Source organism: Lathamus discolor, chromosome 5 (genome assembly GCF_037157495.1).
Source record: "Lathamus discolor isolate bLatDis1 chromosome 5, bLatDis1.hap1, whole genome shotgun sequence".
Classification (NCBI taxonomy): domain Eukaryota; kingdom Metazoa; phylum Chordata; class Aves; order Psittaciformes; family Psittacidae; genus Lathamus; species Lathamus discolor.
In genome coordinates, this window is record NC_088888.1 from 23,107,480 (window position 1) to 23,129,266 (window position 21,787).

Sequence of the window (21,787 nt, forward strand, 5' to 3'; positions counted from 1 at the left end):
GGCTATTTCTAGCCTCACAGCAACGTTACCCTGGCCATAACCTCCCCAGCTTGGGTAAGCTCATATTAAAACAGGAAAACACGCAAAAAGGACAAAAGGTCGGTATTTGCAAGACAAGAAACTGGACGATCAGGCTTGCACAGGTCAACCCTTTTTCAGCACACACCAGCAGAGCTTGCTTTGCTTATCCCCTGTGAGGAAAAAAAGTAACTCCATGCTGCTGGAATGCGAAAGGAAGCCCTGGCATGTTTACTGAGGCTCTTTTGGTATTGCATAAGGCAGGCCACCCAGTGAGGGGCAATTTCCACCAGAATTCTAGAAAGCCTTGACAGGAAGCACTGGAGCTCTCCTAGATAGGGTATCTCTGAGCTGGGGCCAATTCCAAAAGTCAGCTTGGTTCTTCTCATGCATCCAATGAAACTCAGGACTGCCACAAGCTGTCTGGGGCACAGAAGTGGAGCTGATTCCCAGTATCATAACATTAAAGAATCCCATTTTGTGCAGGCAAGGGCTTTCTTCAAAGACAAACGGAGACTCAGGAACTAAAGCGAATTATGGTGAAGTCAAACATAACACTTTTACGGGAAAAAACCCTCCGCCGATGAGGACACCCGCTATGCCGCTGCCCTGAAACCTTACCTGCATTACAGCACCGCCCCTTTCGTGTTTCAAAGCGGTGCTTTGGAATGGGCATTGGCAAACCACGTTACTTTCCCTTTCCAAAGCAGAGCAGTCCCAAAGTCCTCTCCTTCCTGCCGCAAGCCCAGAACCCTGCGGTCCATGCACGGGGTCTCCTCCCTTCCCCCTGCTCTCTGTGCGCTGCACTCACCTGCACAAAGCCGCAGTCGGTGGACGCCGCAGCACTGGCGCTGACAGTCAGAGGCCCTCCCTGGGCAGGGGGCAAACACTGCAGGGTGGCTGCAAAATTCAAACACAGGGATCAGACTGACAGAACCGGTGCCCAGTGTGCACAGTTCTGTTGCTTACTTGCATTAAACACTGCAGTAACCACTCCGTAAGATAACTCCCTGAAATGGATTATGACCTCCCCACTGACTGAGAGACTGAGCTCTCCACCTTAAAACATATTTCTTCTGAAGTATGTAGACACAGATCAAACATACGTCTTGTAGAATTAACCAACACACACACACACAGAAACTTCCTATTCACTCTATCTTAATATCACCTTTTGGATTTGGCTGCTTGACTGTCTCAACACACCACACCACAGAAAGGGGACTCACACAGGAAGGGCCTGCATGTTCACACACACACTGGAATGAAAACGGGATCTTATTCCAAAAAGCAGCTCCGCAGATGAAGCAGTTTCTGCGGGTCTCAGGTTTTGGTGACACGCAGAGAGAACGTACAAGGAAAGGCACTGCTGGCAGGACAGACAATCTTTAAAATTTGCAGTCCTTCCGGGCGAGAGAGAAATCCTTGATGAGATCAAATCTAGGCCCATGTTCACAGGAATTAAATGGTACGAGTGTGACTTGAGACGGCCACGTGATCAGACCCGTTTCTTTGCAATGCCTGACACCTCCGCGGGATTCCTCACGAGACAGTTGCTACGATAACCGATACGGATTTGAGTACCTAAACCTAGTGCCCTTTGTCATACGAAATCTGTGAACTTTTGTCCAGTTTGGAGCAACATACACAAGAGCTAAACAACATGGAGCGAGCTAGTGGACATCCTTCCACAGCAGCGCGAGACACGTGTCTGACTCCTGTTACTTCAAAAGCTCATGTTCAGCAACCTTAGGGTGAAATCTGGACATCTTTCAGAAGAACAGTCTGTGGCCTGCAAACATATTACAGTTCTGTGCAGTGCCAAAAATCTAAGGATACCTGGGCTTCACTCCCTGGGAACGCCAAAGGACGTGGACAAACCCAAGAAAACCACCAAAGAAACTTAAAGGGCTACTGTAAAAACAGTGCAAGAGAGCAAAGGAGAGATTGGCTGTAACCTGCTGGAGTCATCCTAAGGAAACAAACACGCAGTACAAAGAGCCTAGTTTCTAAGAGAAGAAAAGGAAAAACCCAAAGGGAAAAAGTGCTTGTGAAACAGGAGGCAAGTGTAAAACAGAATGTCCAGATCACAGGCTATAAGAAGCCACAAGTAAAGTAGAAATTGCACAACTCTTGCACTTCGTAGAGCTTACAGTGAAAGCAGCTCGTGAATCAAACGCGCTGTAATGCCTGTGCATCAAGGGGAGGAGGGCAAACATAACCGTGTAGCAGCCCAGACTGGTGACCAGTTCTGAACGGGTCTCAAGTGCAGAATGGTGCACAGAAAGAAAGGTTTGCACTCACAACACCTTTTCTTGGGTTTTTTTGCCAGCTGCAGCAGTGCCTGATCTAACAGCAAGAAAAACTGCACCTGTGGAAACCCCACTGATGAGCTCAGCCGGCAAAGGGAAAGGGGCCAATTCATTTGTAGTACTTCAAGTCTTCCAGGCGAATCAGGATTCCACACACACCTGCTTCACCCACACGCTGTTGTCCTTCCCTGCTCATTGCAGAGAAGGCGTTTCTAAGCTCTTCTGTCTCTGATACAGTTCACCTCATCAGAGCCAGAAGAAAGGAGCAGCTAAAGCACATTCTGTCACCGGCTGGTAGCAAGTAACGGACAGGGAGCACACATCTCACTGCAAGCACGCACGTCAGGTACACACACAGTGACAGAGCACTGGGGAAAAACATTTCATGCATCACTTTGCGGTAACTTCCCGAGCAGCAAGGGGAGAACTTTTGCCGTACGTGTTGGATCCGGGCCTGGCAAGCACTGCCCTGGAGACGCGCAGCTGCCGGGTTCTGGAAGGGAAGCAGCAGCTGGAGCCCCTCGCTGAAGCGGCAGAAGCGAGAACACGGTGTGGAGGGTGTACGTGACCTCGGTGGAACACCGGTGGAGGACGGGAAAGGGAGCCCCTGGGCCTGGGAAAGCTGCGGAAGCCCCGTGCCCTGGCAGCGACCCAACAGAACCCTGCCACGGTCTGGAAGGGACTGGGCGCTGCTGGGAAGTCGTTGCCTGGAAAGCAGGGGGGTACAGGCAGGAGGCCGCTCTGTTGGAGTAAGGGAAGAAGCTGGCTGGACGGCAAGGTTGAGGAGCCTGTCCTGCAGTCACCAGTCCTGCAAAACAAAGGGAAACGAGGACTAAGGGAAGGAGTTTTCACTAGCCCTGAAAGGCAGGATGAGGAGCCAAGGCTCCACGACGTTCCCTGGGAAGACCACCTTTGCTCCAATGCTCTTAATCCAACAACAGACTCTATTCTTACACCTAAACATACAGTAACTGCTGTAGCAGTACCACCTGAACACACAGGAACATCAGTGCTGTGCCAACACACAGTCATCTCTGGAGCATTCAGTCTCCTGAAGCCCTCAGGAGCAAGGGATCGCTACCTAGAAATGTGCTCTTGTAAATCAAAACGGGCAGGAGCTGACTAAACGGGCACGAGTCATTTAGGAAGTGCTGTGCGTTACAGCAGGCAGCGAGTTGAAATGAAAGGGGAATCGTTAAGCAGGGCTCTACCAAGCTCCAGCGCTGACAGCACACGGGCAGCCAAGGCAAGGGCAACGTCCAAATCCTAAACGAGACTCTGAGAGCCCCTCATCACAAGTCTGTCAGTTTGTCAAGGAAAACAAACCCAGAGCCAGCTTTTTTCCAGGTAGCTCACCCGGTTCAGTTACTGTTTCACGAAGCGGTACCTGCCCTCAGAGCGTTACCCATCGCTTCACGCAGATTTAACGACAGCTTTTGGAGCAACCCCTCAAGGAGAAGTAGCGTTCACCTGGCAGGGCCGTGCCCGCTCCACAGAGACGGGGTGAGGGTGCTCTTACTGCAGCCCCCGACAGAGGCCCTCTCGCAGCAGACTGAAGCACACGCGAACCCCGCTCCCCGTGCCTGCTGGCAGCACATCTCCCTGCGCCAACAGCAACGGCTTTCCCGCAGCGGCGGCGCTGAGCGGCCGCCAGCAAGGTCCGGCAGCCCTGCTCCCTGCGGGGGTGGCGCTCTACGAAGCCCCCAGCCCCCAGTGCTTCTCGGCCCGCAGCCCGGGGCCACCCCAGCTCACCGGGCCTGGCAGCCTCGCCGAGCGCCGAGGGCGGGCGCTGGGAGCGCTGGGGCGGGCGGCTGGGCAGCTCCGGGCCGGCCGCCAGCTTCGCCTTGTTGGCCCTCGTCAGGCGCTTGAGGCGCACGAGGAGCTCGGGGCGGTCGCGGCGGAAATGGGGGCTGTGGAAGTGCAGCAGGGGCCCGGCGGAGCTGCCGCCGTCGCCCCCCGCCGGGTCCTGCAGGGGCCCGGGCCCCGGCCCCGGCCCCAGCTTGCGGAACCCGTACAGGTTCAGCTGCCGGATGAAGCTGGCGAAGTTCCTGGTCTTGAAGAAGTCGGCGCCCAGCGCCGCCCCCTCGCCGGCCGGCTCCGCGCCCAGCAGCTCTCGCTCGAAGAGCCGCTGGTCGATGAGCAGCCCCTCGCCACGGGCATCCCAGCGCACGGAGCCGCAGCGCGGGCTGTTCACCAGCTGCCAGAGCTTGGCCGGGAAGTGGCTGGGGTTGACAGCGCCGGGCAGCCGCTGGCCCTCCATGGCGCTCCCCGACAACGGACGCCCCGGCCGCTCGCGCTCCACCGGCCGCCGGGCAACGCCCGGCCCCATCGGCCCGCGCTGGGGGAGCGACACCGGCCCGCGGCCGGCTTCAGCCCGCGCTGCCCGCCGGGGCCGGCCCCGCCACCCCCCTCGCCTCGGCACGGCCGCACCCGCAGCCCCGCCAGAGCCCGCCGGGCCCGCGGCGGCTCCCCGCTCCCCCAGCCCCGCCGCTGCCCTCGCCCGCTCCCCGCTCCCTCAGCCCCAACAACGGAACCATGACAAGAACTTAAAAACCCGACCTGCAGCAACGAGAGGAAAGCTCAAACCTCGTCGCTGCGAACAGCTCTCCAGCAAACTGCTCCTCTAGAGCTGGGCAGGGAACGGGGAACACGAACCAGCAGCGATGCACAATGCTCAGCACCCCATCAGCGATCCCCAGCCGGACCCGAGCGGCCATCTGCGCCTTCCGGGTGTCTCCCCCCAGTGTCTGTACCAGGTGTCCTGGCTCTGCTTCCTCGTGGCTTCCCGTGCCCTCCCTCACTGGCAGAGCAGGAGAGACTGGAAAGCCCTTGCTCAGCCGAAGTGCTACTGAGCAACAGCTAAAACATCGGTGCGCTGCCAGCGTGATTCCCGGAACCAAGCCGGAACACGGCACTGCGCCAGCCACAGCGAAGAGAATCGGTTCTAGCCCAGCCAAAACCAGGACAGTATCCACCCCTTATTCCGTACCATTCCCATCATGCCAGGTCACTCGATGTGCCACGACAGAAAGCTCATGCTGCACATCACCTACACAGCTATAGCTTGGGAACAGAGCCACCAGCATGGGAATCCACCCTTGCTTAGCCACATAGAAGTGCATCTGTGCTGCCTACAGAGTGCACTCTCAAGCGCCACCGAACCAAGCTCCCTAAGTGGAAATGTGCACATCCTGCTCCTATGGCTATGTGTTAGAACAGAAACAAGTAACTGGACATGTTCTACACAGGGAGTCCTCCGGAACCGTGCTGCCAACATGGATATCGTCACTTGCTTACACACGTCAAACTCCATCCCTGTAAAGCCTCACTGAACAGCACTGACGATCCTCAAAACAGCTCCCAAAGTGTGAACGTCCAAATTCTGATGCTAACAATACAGTAAGAAACAGAAAGCTGGTGCTGGGCATCACGTAAACATGGTGCCTTCCGCAACAAGGACACCAACATGGCAATCCACCTCTGCTTAGCCACCTAAACGTACACCTGTGTCTGACCGCACAGGGCAGCACTCTCAGACACCCCAGAAACCAGGTCCCTATGTGTGAATATCCATGCCCTGCTCCTAAGCCTCACGTCTTAGGACAGAAACAAATAGCTGGACATGTTCTACACGGAGAGCCCTCTGGAAGGGTGCCACCAACATGGATATCCTCTCTTACTTATCCCACACAGAACTCCAACCCTAAAGCCTCACGGGACACCACTATTCAGTGACCGAGACACCAGCTTCCTGAATGTGACCCTGATGCTAAGCCTAAGGTGCCAGGACAGAGAGATGGTGCTGGGCATCAGCTACAAACGGCGCTCCCTGCAACAGTGCCACCACCAGCGCAACCCACTGGGGTGTCAGCCCCCGCTCCTGTTTTGGTTTCTTTTTTCCCTTTCTTTTCTCTCCCCAGATTTTTTCCCATGTGTTTTTGTTCCACTCTTTTTAACCCCACGGTTATTTTATGCCCGCGTTTTCCCCCTTCCAGTTCCCCTCCTGCTCCCATTTTCACACACACACACCCCCCCCACACACCCCCCACTTTTTAATGATTTTTCCCCACCGGTTTCTTTTTTTTCTCTCCCTCCAGAGTTCTTCGGGGATTTTTTTTCTCCCCCCTGCCCCCTCGTGTTTTTTTCGGAGGTGGCTCTTGGGGTTTTTTTTTGGGGGGTTGGGGGGGTTATTTGTCGGTTTTTGTTTATTTTGAAGGTTTTCTTACTTCTGCTGGAGTTTTTTCCATGTGTTTTATGTTCCACGCTTTTTCCCCCAGGTTCGTAGGTTTTTATCCCAAGGATTCCCACACGCACCATTCCCTTCCCACTTGTTTCCCCACCCCCATTTTCCCTTCTGGTTGGTGCTTTCCCCACAGTTTTCCCCCTCCACTTTTTTTCCCCATCCCCCCCCCATTTTCCCCCCATTGGTTGGGGTTTCCCCACAAGGATGGGCATTTTTTGACACCTCCCCCTTTTTTTGACTCTTACCCTCCCTCCAGATTTCTGGCTTGCTGTTGGCTTTTAATAGGTGTTTTATCCTTGGGAGTTGCCCAGCAATTAATTAATTGACTTTGGCATTCAGCTGAAGGACATTTTTCATACCTGTGTTTAAATATTGATGCTAACAAGCCATCATACCCGTTCATAGATTTACAGATCCCTAAAGATAAGCAATAGGCATATTTTTTAATAAAGCCTAATCTTTTTGGCAAGAAGCATCGAGTCTGCCCGGTTGTGTAGCACTTGCAGCTTTTCCCTATCATTTTCCCTTCTGGTTGGTGCTTTCCCCACAGTTTTCCCCCTCCACTTTTTTTCCCCATTCCTCCCCCCCCCCCATTTTCTCCCCATTGGTTGGGGTTTCCCCACAAGGATGGGGATTTTTTGACACCTCCCCCTTTTTTTTCCTCTTACCCTCCCTCCCCACCCCCCCGGGGTTTCATTTGATTTTGGGGGGAGTTTGTTTTTAGTGATGGCTTTGAGTGAGGAATTTTTCTGCCATCCCCCCCCCCCCTTTTCTTTACTGGCCCTTTTCTTCCCAAGGTGGTGTGCGGCTTGGGTGCAGGTTTTGTTTGCTTGGGTCTGGTTTTCTGTTTTTTCCATGTTCCTTTTCCTTTCCTGGATTTTTTTTTTTCCCCACCTTTTTCTGTTCAACATTTTTTAACCCCCCCGAGTTTCCCCCCCACCATTTTTTTCTCTCCACCGGTTGGGGGGGGGGGGGGGAGTCCCCCTGCCTTTTTCTCCTCCCCTCCACACTTCCCCCCCCCGGCCCCCCCTTTCCCTCCCCCACGGGGTTGGGTTTTTTGGTTGGTTTTTCTTGTTCTTGGGGCTTTCTCCCTTCCCCTTCCTTTTCATTTGCTGGGTTTCCCCCAGGTTCGTGCTTTTTGTTTGTTTGGGGGTTTTTGTGGGGGGTGGTGTGGTTTTTGTGGGGTTTCTGGGATTGTGACGTTTTGCGTTTTCTTTCTGTTTCCCCCTCCCACAAAGATTTTTTGGGATTTGTTTTTTCTTTATTCCCTTTTTCCATTTTTTAAAAGTTAAAATTATTTTATTTATATTTTGCTGGAGTTTATCCATGGTTTTTATCAATGCATTTTATCCACTTCCCCCCCTTCCCCCTCGCACTTTTTTTCCCCCGTTCTGGCTGGTGCTGTTTTTCCACACAGTCCGTCGCTATCCCCCCACACCCCCCCCGGCACTTTTCCCCCCCTCTCCCTTCTCCCCACCAAATCTCCGCCTCCCCACCTTTTTTTTTTCCTCCCTGGTTGGTTGATTTCTTCCCCACGGTGTTGGGGTTTTTTTTGCGCGCCCCCCCTCCCCCTTTTTATTTTGGCTGGGATTTTGCTCCAAGTTGGTGTGGAATTTTGGGTGGAGTTTCTGTTTGTTTGGGTTTTGGTGGGGTTTTCCCCTTTTTTTTTTTCTTCTTTTTTCTGGTTTCTTTATTCCTGGATTTCCCCACACACACACACGTTTTTTTGCTCCACATTTTTTACCCCCCCCCCCCCCCCCCAGTTTTTTCCCCTTTCCACCCCCGCTTTTTTATCTCCACCGGCTGCTGGGGGCTTTCTTTTTTCCCCGTTTCCTTCCTCCCCTTTTTTCCCCTCTCCTCCACACACCGCACCCCCCCCAACCCCCCCCCCCCCCCCCGGATTGGGGTTTTTGCCTGGTTTGGTTTCCCCTTTTTGTTTCCACAGGTTAGTGGCTTTGTTTTCCTTTTTTCCTTTGGTGAGGGGCTGGGGGTGGTGCGGTTTTCGTTGGTTTTAAGGTTTTTAAGGCTTTGTGACTTTTCCCCCAAAAGATTTTTTTGGCTTTTGCTTTATTCTTATTTTCTAGTTTATTAATATTTTATTTAAATTTTGCTGGATTTCATCCATATTTTTTGTTCCACTTTTTTCCACACACACACACCTCCCCCTCCCATTTTTCCCCTACCCTTTATTTTCCTTCTGGTTGGTGGGGTTTCCCACACTGCCTTTCCCCCAAACCGCTGCCCCACTTTTCTCCCCTGTCCCTTCGCCCCCCAAAACCTTTCCCGACTGGATGAGGGCTTTCCCTCAAAAAAAAAAAAAAGAAGGGGGAAACGGAATTTTTGGTTGATACGGGTGCAACGTATTCAGTTTTAAACAAAGCTTTAATGCCTTTGGGGACGATTATATGATGCTAAAAGGGGCGACTGGCCAAGGTGAAAAGGCTTATTTTTGTAAACTACTAAAATATCAATTGGGAAAACAATGGGGCATCCATAAGTTTTTGTATATGCCTAACTCCCCAAAAGCTCTTTTGGGGAGAGGTTTGTTAGAACACTTGGGAGCGACCATTACTTTCAAAGGAGGCGAGATCACCTTAAAAGTAAAGGACCAACAGTATATAGAGATGTTAAAAGCTTAATTTTATACAGATAAGCTCAAGGAGAGAAAACAGTCAGTCAGGATTAAACAATACCCCCTGAAGAGGGAAGATAGGGAAGGAATTTTTTCCAAATGACTGAGAATTTCCTACAGCTAGGACTGCTAAAAGAGTGCCAATCTGATTTTAACACCCCTATTTTACCTGTTTGTAAACCTTATGGGTAATACCGGGTGGTAATAGTAAATTCATACACTTTGCTAACATACTTAACATCAGAGCTAACTTGATTTACTGTTCTAGATTTGAAGGATGCTTTCTTTTGCCTCCCTCTCCACAAAGCCAGCCAGAAAATCTTTGCATTTGAATGGAAAAGCCCTAAGAGTAGGTGCAAAATCCAGCTCATGTGGATGGTGTTGCCTCAGGGATTTAAGAACAGTCCCACCCTGTTTGGAGAACAACTTTCAAAAGACTTACCCTGGGAAGCCCCACCGGAAGAAGTTACTGCAGTACATAGATGACATCCTAATAGCTACCCAGACAGAAGAGGCCTGTGTGGCCTGGACAGTATGACAGGATGGTGTAGATTGTGGATCTACCATCATGGACTAATTGTTAAGCCTCTATATGCACTACAACAAGAATCTTCAGTGACAAGAGAAGCGACTTAAGCCTTCCACCAATTAAAAACGCCTTGAGGTCGGCACCGGCCTTAGGACTCCCAGATGTGAGTAAACCATTCTTTCTTTTCTCCCAATAAGAAACAAGAAATTGCCTTAGGAATACTAGCACAGGACTTGGGCCTGTAAGCAATTGGACTCTGCAGCTGAAGGATGGCCTGGATGCCTCAGGGCCGTTGCAGCAGTTGTACTACCTTGGGGCAGAAAATGTGCTGGTGTCCCATACAGTGTCTGCAGTGCTGAAAGTGAAAGGCGGGCACTGGCTTTCCCCACAAAGGTTTCTGAAATATCAAGCCATCATGGTGGAGCAAGCCTCAGCAGAGACTACTGAGGCCACATATTCCAGTCGTCCGGATCTGAAAGATACCCCTTTAGACGACGCAGAAACCTGGTTTACTGGGAACAGCTATATCATCAGTGGAAAACGACATGCTGAAGTAATAGAATCCAGACCGTTACCCATAAACACCTCTGCACAGAAGGTGAAATTGATTGCTCTGACTAGAGCTCTGGAGCTGGCAAAAGGAAAAAACATAAATGTCTATACATGTGGAGGATTGGCTTGTCGAAAAAGGTCAAAAGGTCATGCTCCCATCAACAAGCTGAAACAAGACATCTGTGTAGAACATGGTGCAAACCTCTCATGCCAGATAATGAGGAAATGAAGGACACCGGCAAACACCAACATACTATGACCAATCACAGCCAAGGCCACTAAGTGATAAGTGCATGAGAAGGAGAATGGGGGGGGGGGGGGTGCACGGTGTAGCTGCAAAAATGTAGAAGCTATAAACCAATGATCTTGTAACATGTAAAAGCTATAAGCCAATGATCTCTGTATGCAAGGTATATAAGGATCCATCTGCTTAGCAATAAACTGAGACTTGTTGGTCATCATCTGATGAGCTCGTCTCCCGGCGGTTCCCACATATACAGACTCAAGATATGTATTCGGAGTTGTGCATGCACATGGTGCCGTTTGGAAGGAGAGGACTGTTGAATTCACGAGGAAAAAAAAAACATTAAACATGCACAAGAAATACTGAGACTGTTGGAAGAGGTCCAACTACCTGAGAATGTGGCAATTATGCACATCAAGGCACACCAGAAGGTGAGCTCAAAATTGGAGGAGGGAAATGAGCTGGCAGACAGAGAGGCAAAAGAAGCTGCAAAAGGTGAGATAACAATTGAAGGAGCTTTAATTCCTGATGGGAAAATTTCTCTAAAAGGTAAGCCAAACTATAATAAAGAAGATCAGAAATTAATTGTAGGTCAAGATGAAGGGTGGGCTAGTACACCACAGGGAAAGATAATTGTTCCCTCATCTTCGTTTGGTCCTTAGTAAAGAATGCACATCAAAACACACTGGGGAGTCGATATAAATATTTGATAAGCAAAATTATGCTATTATTCAACAGGTAACTCACCAGTGTGATCTCTGCCTCCAAACAAACCCCAAAAGTAATCCTAAACCCAAAATGGGTCAAATTGGGAGGGACAACAAACCAGGACAACAGAGGCAGATCAACTTTACAGAACTGCCAAGAAAAGGAGGATATAGATATTTGTTGGCACTAACGGATATCTTTTCAGATTGGCCAGAAGCCTTTCCAACTAGAACTGTGAAGGCCTGAGAAGAAACGCAATTGATACTAAGAACATATGCCTTGATACAGAATGAGGCACTTATCATTTTGAAATCCATCCAGACATTACTCAAAGGACTGTACTTGTATATTGTACTTGTATATATTGTGTATGTGTATGCTTAAGAACTGCTTGTGCTGTTGTGAGGATAATGATAATGAAATCATGACTGTTAAGGATCATTCTAGTTTTGTTTTTATAATTTTACTAAGATCACTGCGTGTGACTTTGCATATTCAGCACCAGTTATATCCCACCAACTGATAAAATCCAGACCTGATAAGAGGGGTCCAAACAGGCATCCATCATAATATGGAAGAAATAAGCAGAGTCTGCTGGTGACCTTGTGTTAGAACTCTGAAAAGAAGCAGCTGAATTGCTTCAATTTCTGTTTTTAAAGGAACGACTTACGGATGATGGGATTGATGGAGACAGTGGAGAAGATGCAGGTGAAGATGCCAATACAATGCAGGAGCCTGGATTCATGGCTTCTGCTTGGTCCTTTATCACAATGATACGCGGATTGACTCCACAACTCGTTCAAGTTGTAAAGTAGGTATGCTTTATTCAGCGCTGAGGTGCATGGGGATCGTTCCTCCAAAGCATGCACACCCAGGGTCGTTTTTCCTTTACATTTATTCCCTAACGCCTATACATATCCCCCTTCGTATTCTGTCCCCGCTTCGTATTATGATGAGCTAGAAGGTCCTTTGCGCCTGCGCAGTGCCCCCTCTGGTCATGGGCAGGGGTTGACTTTCTGTCCAGGCATTACAGCATACCTTATAATATAATACATAGGAGTCTCAGAAGACAGTCAGTTCTTCCTCACCATCTCTTCAAGATCAGGTTTATTTGCATATTGCCCATCACGATCCACATCCACGTTAATGGCTACCTGCTGTTGGCCTCACTCCTGCCTTAAGGGGAACCCATCCAGCTTGGTGTCTGTGTAAGAAAAAGGAAGAGCTGAAAAGCAATCTTTTGAATGGAACAAAAAGGTTTTTCTGCTATACCTGCTGCCTAAATACAAATGTCCAGACCCTGCTCCTAAGCCTAATGTGTTAGGAACGAAACAAAAATCTGGACGTGTTCCATAGAGGGAGCCCTCAGGAACAGTGCCACCAACAGGGATAAACTCACTTATGTACCCACCTAAAACTCCACCCGTGTGAAACTCCATCTGTGTAAATAAAGCCTCACTGGACACCACTCTCTGGTGACCGAGTCTTCAGCAGTCTATGTGCCAATGTCCAGACCCTGTTCCTAAGACTAATGTGCTAAGACAGAAACCAGGACCTGGGCATGTCCCGCAGATGGTGCATTCCAGAACAGCCCCTCCAACACGGATATCCTCACTCACTCACTCACTCACTCACTCACTCACTCACTCACTCACTCACTCACTCACTCACTCACACACCTAAAAGCCCATCTCTAAATTCTCACAGGACACCACTCTCCACTGAGATGCTTTGGGGGATGCTCCGGTGACCCCCTCGCGGACACACCGGGACCGGGCACCCCCGCCGCCTCCCCGCCACTTACCGGGGCGCTGTCGGACGGGCGCACCCCGAGGGCACGGACCCGGAGCCGCCGCTCCCCAGCAGCGCTCCCAGGCGGTGCAGCCGCTCCAGGGGCTCCTTCTCCTTCCCTGTGCGCCACACGCGGCCGCTACCGCTGCGAGCGGGGCCCCCGCCGGCCCCCACCGCCCGCTCCGCTCCGGGCCGAGCGGAGCCGTCCCCTCCCTTACCCGGCCGCGGCTCCGGGCGTGCACTCCCCGCCGGTGCCCCGGCCAGCGGCTCCACCCCCGCAGCAGCACCACGGGCACCTTGCCCGACCGCTCTCCCGGTGCCGCCGCGGGCACCCCCGCAGCCGCACCGCGCACCGGCGGCTCGGGGGTCCCGACGCCGAGCGACCGGGGCCGGGCGGAGCGGGGCCTGGGGGCGGGCCGGGGAGAGGCAGGGGGCGGTGCTGCCTCGCCAGACCCAGCGGCAGCGGCTCGGCCAGCGCCGCCACGGCCGGGAGCGGCAGAGCCGAGCGGAGCGGAGCGGAGCGGAGCGGAGCGGCGCGGAGAGCCCCGGCGGGAGGCCCCGGGGGCTGGGGAGAAGCGGGGGGCACGGACTCGGGGAGCGGCGGAGGGAGGGCTCCGAGCCGGCGAGAGCCAGCGGGATCATGCCCCCCCCGCCCGGCCGCAGCATCCCCGCGGCCGAACCGCGGCCGAGCCCCCCGCGAGGAGCCTGCTCCTCCCTTGAGCCCTTTTCCCTGCGGCCTCGCCTCTGCCCGGCGTGTCCCGGGCCCCGTCCCGCCCGCTCCCCCCGGTGAGCGCCGCCCTTGCTCCTCGCGGGCAAACCGCAGGCTCGTGTCGTCCCCCCCCGTCTCGTAGGGCTGGATCCAGCCTCCCCCGTGCTGCTCTCGGGGGCTGCTCCTGGGCACCGCGGCTCGGGGAGCCCTTGGGGAACCTGCAGCGTCAGTCTCGCTGGGAGGCAAACCTCTGGGCCCCGCAGCAGCCGCCCTTGTGCTCCGCAGCACGCTCGCAGCATCCTTCATCCCGCAGTTCCGTAATAAAGGGATGGCTTCGTCACATCAAGTGCTTCCTTTTATTTCAGTCCGCATGGAAAACAAGCGAGATGCCCGCCTTCCCCACACTGCGCACTATTAACACAAACCCCGCCGGCTCAACGCTCGGCACCCAGGGGAGATGCAGCTTCCCGAGGGAGAGGTCTCCTCCGCACTGGTCACTCCAGGGCTCTCGCTCCTGGAATACCCCACGGTCACCGTGGTGGCCCGGTCACGATGGGCTTCTCCACTGCAACCACAACGGCTTTGTGCTGGCGGCAGCATCGTGCCCGTGGCCATTGGGCACCCAGGGATGCTCCGGCAGTCGCCGCACGGGGACCAGCCTCTGCCCAGCCGGCTCGGGGAGGTCCCTCACGGGCTGCTCTTCCTCTGCGCCTTTCGTCCGGAGCTGGAGCGTGCGAGGGGTCACAGCTCAGCCTGGGCAACGGAACAGGGCATCACGGCCACCTACGAGCAGCGGAGAGTGACCGACGTTCGCACGTCAGGGAATCGGGGAATCCCAGCCTGCTTTGGGGTAGGAGAGTCAAAGGCAGCCAAGTGGGATGGCACAATTGACGTTGCCGATGCATTGTCTCAATCCCTTTGGCAGCAGAGTGCAGGCCAGTTTGCTGATACTCGGAGGGCCGTCCAATACACTTGGAATCGAGTGCCGCAGGGATGGAAAGGCAGCCCTACCGTCTGCCATGGGCTGATCCAGAAAGTACTGCAACAGGGTGAAGCCCCACAACACCTGCAGTACCTTACACCGACACGGTGTGACACCGTTCAGCAGCAGCAGAAGCTTTTTAGACAGGGAGGAAAATAATCCAAAGCCTTCCCAAGACCGCTTTTGCCATAGGATGGAGCAAGGTCAAGGGACCTGACCAGGAGATTCAGGTTTGGGGAATAAAGCGGCAAGACGGACGTCAGCAGATCCGCACAGACGTGATCAGCAAGGGAACAGCAATGCCTCCACCAACCAGTAAGAAACAAACACGAGCTTTCTCAGGTGTTGTGGGGTCTGGAGAATGCACATCCCAAATTACAGTCCGGTTGTGAGCTTTCTCTATCATGCGACCCGCAAGAAGAATGATTTCGAATGGGGCTTAAGAGCCTGAGGGTTTGGGTCCCTTTTCCAATTGTGTGGTCAACACCTGCTTACCTACAAAGAGAGCCCAGATGCTTGGCTTCCCTACCCTCTAATTCCAGGCTGCCAGCTCCATTATCCCAGCATCGGAGCAGCCAGGACAGGGAGCGAGAGCTTCCCTCTGGTTCTGCCTCCTCCTCTCTTTCTAGCGCTGGCCCTGCGCCGTCCTCTGTCTCTACACGAGCTGACTTTCGTGTCCAGTTCTTCTCTGTACAGGGGCAACGGATAACGGCACAGATTGGTTCTTTGGTTCAGCCCAAGTGCCTGCTACCAGGGCTGGAGTGGCCGCCAGCGTCTGCTGTCAGGGCTGGAGCAGCAGCAGTGTCTGTCACCACGGCTGGAATGGCTGGAGTGCTGTTGCTGAGGCTGCAGTAGCCGCAGTGCTGGTTGCTGGGGCTGGGGTAGAAGCACTGCCTGCTGCTTTGCCATGAGATCCAGGGACCTTTTCTCCTTGAGGGTACTGGATAGTGCTGAGCAGGGCTCGGTGGGCAAGGGGCAGGCCCCAGCACGTTGTGCTGATTTTGCCTCTCTGGTATTGCCAGGACGATGCTTTTCCCAGCCAATCACAGAATCACAGAATCCCAAGGGTTGGAAGGGACCTAAAAAGATCATCTAGTCCAACCCCCCTGCAAGAGCAGGGTAACCTACAGTACATCACACAGGAACTTGTCCAGGCGGGCCTTGAATATCTCCAGTGTAGGAGACTCCACAACCCCCCTGGGCAACCTGTTCCAGTGCTCTGTCACTCTTACAGTAAAGAAGTTCTTCCTGATGTTAACGTGGAACTTCCTATGTTCCAGTTTACACCCATTGCCCCTTGTCCTATCACTGGGTATCACTGAAAAAAGCCTAGCTCCATCATCCTGACACCTACCCTTCACATATTTGTAAACATTGATGAGGTCACCCCTCAGTCTCCTCTTTTGCAAGCTAAAGAGACCCAGCTCCCTCAGCCTCTCCTCATAAGGGAGATGTTCCACTCCCTTAATCATCTTTGTGGCTCTGCGCTGGACTCCTTCAAGCAATTCCCTGTCCTTCTTGAACAGAGGGGCCCAGAACTGGACGCAATATTCCAGATGCGGCCTCACCAAGGCTGAGTAGAGGGGGAGGAGAACCTCTCTTGACCTACTAACCACTCCCTTTCTAATGCACCCTAAGATGCCATTTGCCTTCTTGGCCGCAAGAGCACATTGCTGGCTCATGGAGTAGTTCTCCTGGATTTTGCACTTGTTCAGGGGTGAAGTTCCACAGCGTTGCAGGGGCCCCTGGCCTAGGTACCTGCCCATACGATCCCACACACCCTGCTCCCGTAACTGTACAGCCTCGGGGAAAGATGTCTGGGGGTATGCTCACATCGTTGTTTACCCTTAAGCAAGACCTGAACCATACGCAGCAACACGCTGGTTCCCAGCAGAGGAGCAGGTTGGTTTCATGGGTATTCAAAGGACATTTGAAGTGTCTGAAATTCTGAAATGCTACCGTAAAGAGCCTGGTGGGGAGGTGGAAGATGTGGGGGGACGTCTCCCCCATAGGTTGGTCCTCCGAGGAGAAAAAGCAGGAGGTACAGTTATTAATAGTTCCCACAACGTGGATTGCAAAGTCCAGGGGGGATGACAATGCTGAGAGCACAGACCAGATTGACAGTGTCTAGTACAAAGATGCCAGCACTATTCTTAATATCAAGACACAAACACGGCTCTTTAAACCATAAGATTTATTATCACTATAAACATCGAGAATGTTATAAATAACAATAAATTTATTAATAAAGCTATAAATAACATACAAATTTATGAATAGAGCTATAAAGAACAATTTTATAAAGAAAGCTATAAAACCCCTACGAATTTGTGAAGAAAGATATAAATAACAATAAATTTATTAAGAAAGCTATAAAAAACATACAAATTTGCAAAGAAAGATACAAATAACAATAAATTTATTAAGAAAGCAATAAAAAACATACAAATTTGTGAAGATATAAATAACATACAAATTTATGAACAGAGCTGTAAATAACAGTAAATTTATTAAGGAAGCTATAAATAACATACAAATTTTTGAATAGAGCTGTAAATAACAATAAATTTATTAATAAAGCAATAACAAATTTATGAACAGAGCTATAAGTAACAATAAATTTACTAATAAAACTATAAATAACCCATAAATTTATTAATAAAGCTATACATAACATCCAAATTTATGAATATAGCTATAACAATAATTTATTAAGAAAGCTATAAAAACAAATTTATGAATAGAGCTGTAAATAACAATAAATTTATTAAGAAACTATAAATAACATACAGATTTGTGAAGAAAACTATAAATAACAATAAATTTATTAATAAAGATATAAATAACAAATTTTTGAATAGAGCTATATATAACAATAAATTTATTAATAAAGCTATAACATACAAATTTATGAACACAGCTATAAGCAACAATACATTTACTAATAAAGCTATAAATAACATAAATTTATTAAGATATAAATAACATACGAATTTATGAAGAGCTTTAAATAACAAGAAATTTATTAAAAAAGCTATAAATAACATACTAATTTATGAATAGTGCTATAAAGAACAATAAATTTATTAAGAAAGCTATAAAAAACATACAAATTTGTGAAGAAAGATATAAATAACAATAAATTTAATAAAGCTATAAATAACATACAAATTTATGAATCGAGCTATAAATAACAATAAATTTATTAATAAAGCTATAAATAACATATAAATTTATGAATCGTGCTATAAATAACAATTTATTAATAAAGCTATGAATAACATACAGATTTATGAATCAAGCTATAAATAACAATGAATTTATTAAAGCTATAAAATACAAATTTATTAATAGAGCCATAAAAAACATATAAATTTGTGAAGAAAGCTATAATGATAAATTTACTAATGAATCTATAAATAACATACAAATTTGTGAAGAAAGCTGTAAATAACATTTATTAATAAAGCTATAAGTAACATTCAAATTTATGGACAGAGGTATAAATAACAATAAATTTATTAATAAAGCTATAAACAACACAGACATGAATAAAGCTATTAATAAAATACACATTTATTAATAAAGCTATAAATAACATAAATTTATAAAGATATAATTTACAAAATTCTGAATAAAGTTATAAATAACGTATAAATTTATTAATAAAGCTATAAATAGCATATAAATTTATGAATCGTGCTATAAATATAAATTTCTTAATAACACTATAAATAACTTAATTTATTAATAAAGCTATAAAGACCACAGAAATCTATTAATAAAGCTATGAATAAAATACATATTTATTAATAAAGCTATAAATAACATAAGGATATAATTTACAAAATTATGAATAAAGTTATAAATAACATATAAATTTATTAATAAAGCTAAAAATAGCAAATTTATGAATAACACTATAAATAACATAAATTTATTAATAAAGCTAAAAAGAACACAGAAATCTATTAATAAAGCTATGAATAAAATACACATTAATAAAGCTGTAACATAAAGATATAATTTACAAAATTATGAATAAAGTTATAAATAACGTATAAATTTATTAATGAAGCTAAAAATAGCAAATTTATGAATAACACTATAAATAACATAAATTTATTAATAAAGCTATAAACAACACAGAAATTTATGAATAAAGCTATGACTAAAATACACATTTATTAATAAAGCTATAAATAACATATAAATTTATAAAGATAATTTACAAAATTATGAAAAGTTATAAATAACGTATAAATTTATTAATAAAGCTAAAAATAGCAAATTTATGAATAACACTATAAATAACATAAATTTATTAATAAAGCTAAAAAGAACACAGAAATCTATTAATAAAGCTATGAATAAAATACACATTAATAAAGCTATAAATAACATAAATAAGGATATAATTTAAAAAATTATGAATAAAGTTATAAATAACGTATAAATTTATTAATAAAGCTAAAAATAGCATACAAATTTATGAATAACACTATAAATAACATAAATTTATTAATAAAGCTAAAAAGAACACAGAAATCTATTAATAAAGCTATGAATAAAATACACATTAATAAAGCTGTAACATATAAAGATATAATTTACAAAATTATGAATAAAGTTATAAATAACGTATAAATTTATTAATGAAGCTAAAAATAGCAAATTTATGAATAACACTATAAATAACATAAATTTATTAATAAAGCTATAAACAACACAGAAATTTATGAATAAAGCTATGACTAAAATACACATTTATTAATAAAGCTATAAATAACATATAAATTTATAAAGATATAATTTACAAAATTATGAATAAAGTTATAAATAACGTATAAATTTATTAATAAATCTAAAAAATAGCATACAAATTTATGAATAATGCTATAAATAACAATAAATTTATTAATAAAGCTATAAAGAACACAGAAATCTATTAATAAAGCTATGAATAAAATACACATTTATTAATAAAGCTATAAATAACATAAATAAGGATATAATTTAAAAAAATATGAATAAACTTATAAATAATGTATAAATTTATTAATAAAGCTAAAAATAGCAAATTTATGAATAACACTATAAATAACATAAATTTATTAATAAAGCTAAAAAGAACACAGAAATCTATTAATAAAGCTATGAATAAAATACACATCAATAAAGCTGTAAAATATAAAGATATAATTTACAAAATTATGAATAAAGTTATAAATAACGTATAAATTTATTAATGAAGCTAAAAATAGCAAATTTATGAATAACACTATAAATAACATAAATTTATTAATAAAGCTATAAACAACACAGAAATTTATGAATAAAGCTATGACTAAAATACACATTTATTAATAAAGCTATAAATAACATATAAATTTATAAAGATATAATTTACAAAATTATGAATAAAGTTATAAATAACGTATAAATTTATTAATAAATCTAAAAAATAGCATACAAATTTATGAATAATGCTATAAATAACAATAAATTTATTAATAAAGCTATAAAGAACACAGAAATCTATTAATAAAGCTATGAATAAAATACACATTTATTAATAAAGCTATAAATAACATAAATAAGGATATAATTTAAAAAAATATGAATAAACTTATAAATAATGTATAAATTTATTAATAAAGCTAAAAATAGCAAATTTATGAATAACACTATAAATAACATAAATTTATTAATAAAGCTAAAAAGAACAGAGAAATCTATTAATAAAGCTATGAATAAAATACACATCAATAAAGCTGTAAAATATAAAGATATAATTTACAAAATTATGAATAAAGTTATAAATAACGTATAAATTTATTAATAAAGCTAAAAATAGCAAATTTATGAATAACACTATAAATAACATAAATTTATTAATAAAGCTATAAACAACACCGAAATTTATGAATAAAGCTATGACTAAAATACACATTTATTAATAAAGCTATAAATAACATATAAATTTATAAAGATATAATTTACAAAATTACGAATAAAGTTATAAATAACGTATAAATTTATTAATAAAGCTAAAAATAGCAAATTTATGAATAACACTATAAATAACATAAATTTATTAATAAAGCTATAAACAACACATGAATTTTTTAATAAAGCCATAAATAACATACAAATGTATGAATAAAGCTATAAATAACAAATTTATAAATAAAGCTAAAAATAACAAATCTGTAAATAATATACAAATTTATGAATAAAGCTATAAATAATGTCTAAGTTTATTAATAAAGCTTAAAATAACAAATTTATGAATAACCCTATAATATAAATTTATTAATAAAGCGATAAATAATGTATAAATTTATTGATAAAGCTTAAAATAAAATATTTATGAATAACCCTATAAATAATATAAATTTATTAATAAAGCTATTAATAACACATTTTTAATAAAGCCATAAATACCATACACATATATGAATAAAGCTATGAATAACCTACAAATTTATGAATAATGCTATGAATAACATATAAATTTATGAATAAAGCTATAAATAACAAATTTATGAATGAAGCTATAAATAACATACACATTAGTGAAGCTATTAATAACATACAGATTTATGAATAATGCTATAAATAAGATAAAAAATTATGAGTAAAACCAGAAATACCATAAAAATTTATGAATAAAGCTATAACAAATTTATGAATGCAGCTATAAATAACATAGAAATTTATAAATAAAGCTAAAGATAACAAATCGATAAATAACATAAAAAATAATAAAGCTATAAATTACAAATTTATGAATGAAGCTATAAATAACATACAAATTTATGAAGCTATCAATAAGATAAAAAATTATTAATAATGCTATAAATAACATACAGATTTATGAATAATGCTATAAATAACACATAAATTTATGAATAAAGCTATAAATAATGTATACGTTTATTACTAAAGCTTAAAATAACAAATTTATGAATAACCCTATACTATAAATTTATTAATAAAGCTATAAATAAAGTATAAATTTATTGATAAAGCTTAAAATAAAATATTTATGAATAACCCTATAA

General features: G+C 44.7%; 1 protein-coding gene across 1 annotated transcript in view; it reads left to right on the forward strand.

Annotated features, from left to right (window-relative positions):
* Window positions 1-21,787, forward strand: part of LOC136014912 (U6 snRNA-associated Sm-like protein LSm5) — a 259,793-nt gene that overhangs the window by 96,299 nt on the left and 141,707 nt on the right. The window lies entirely within an intron of this gene.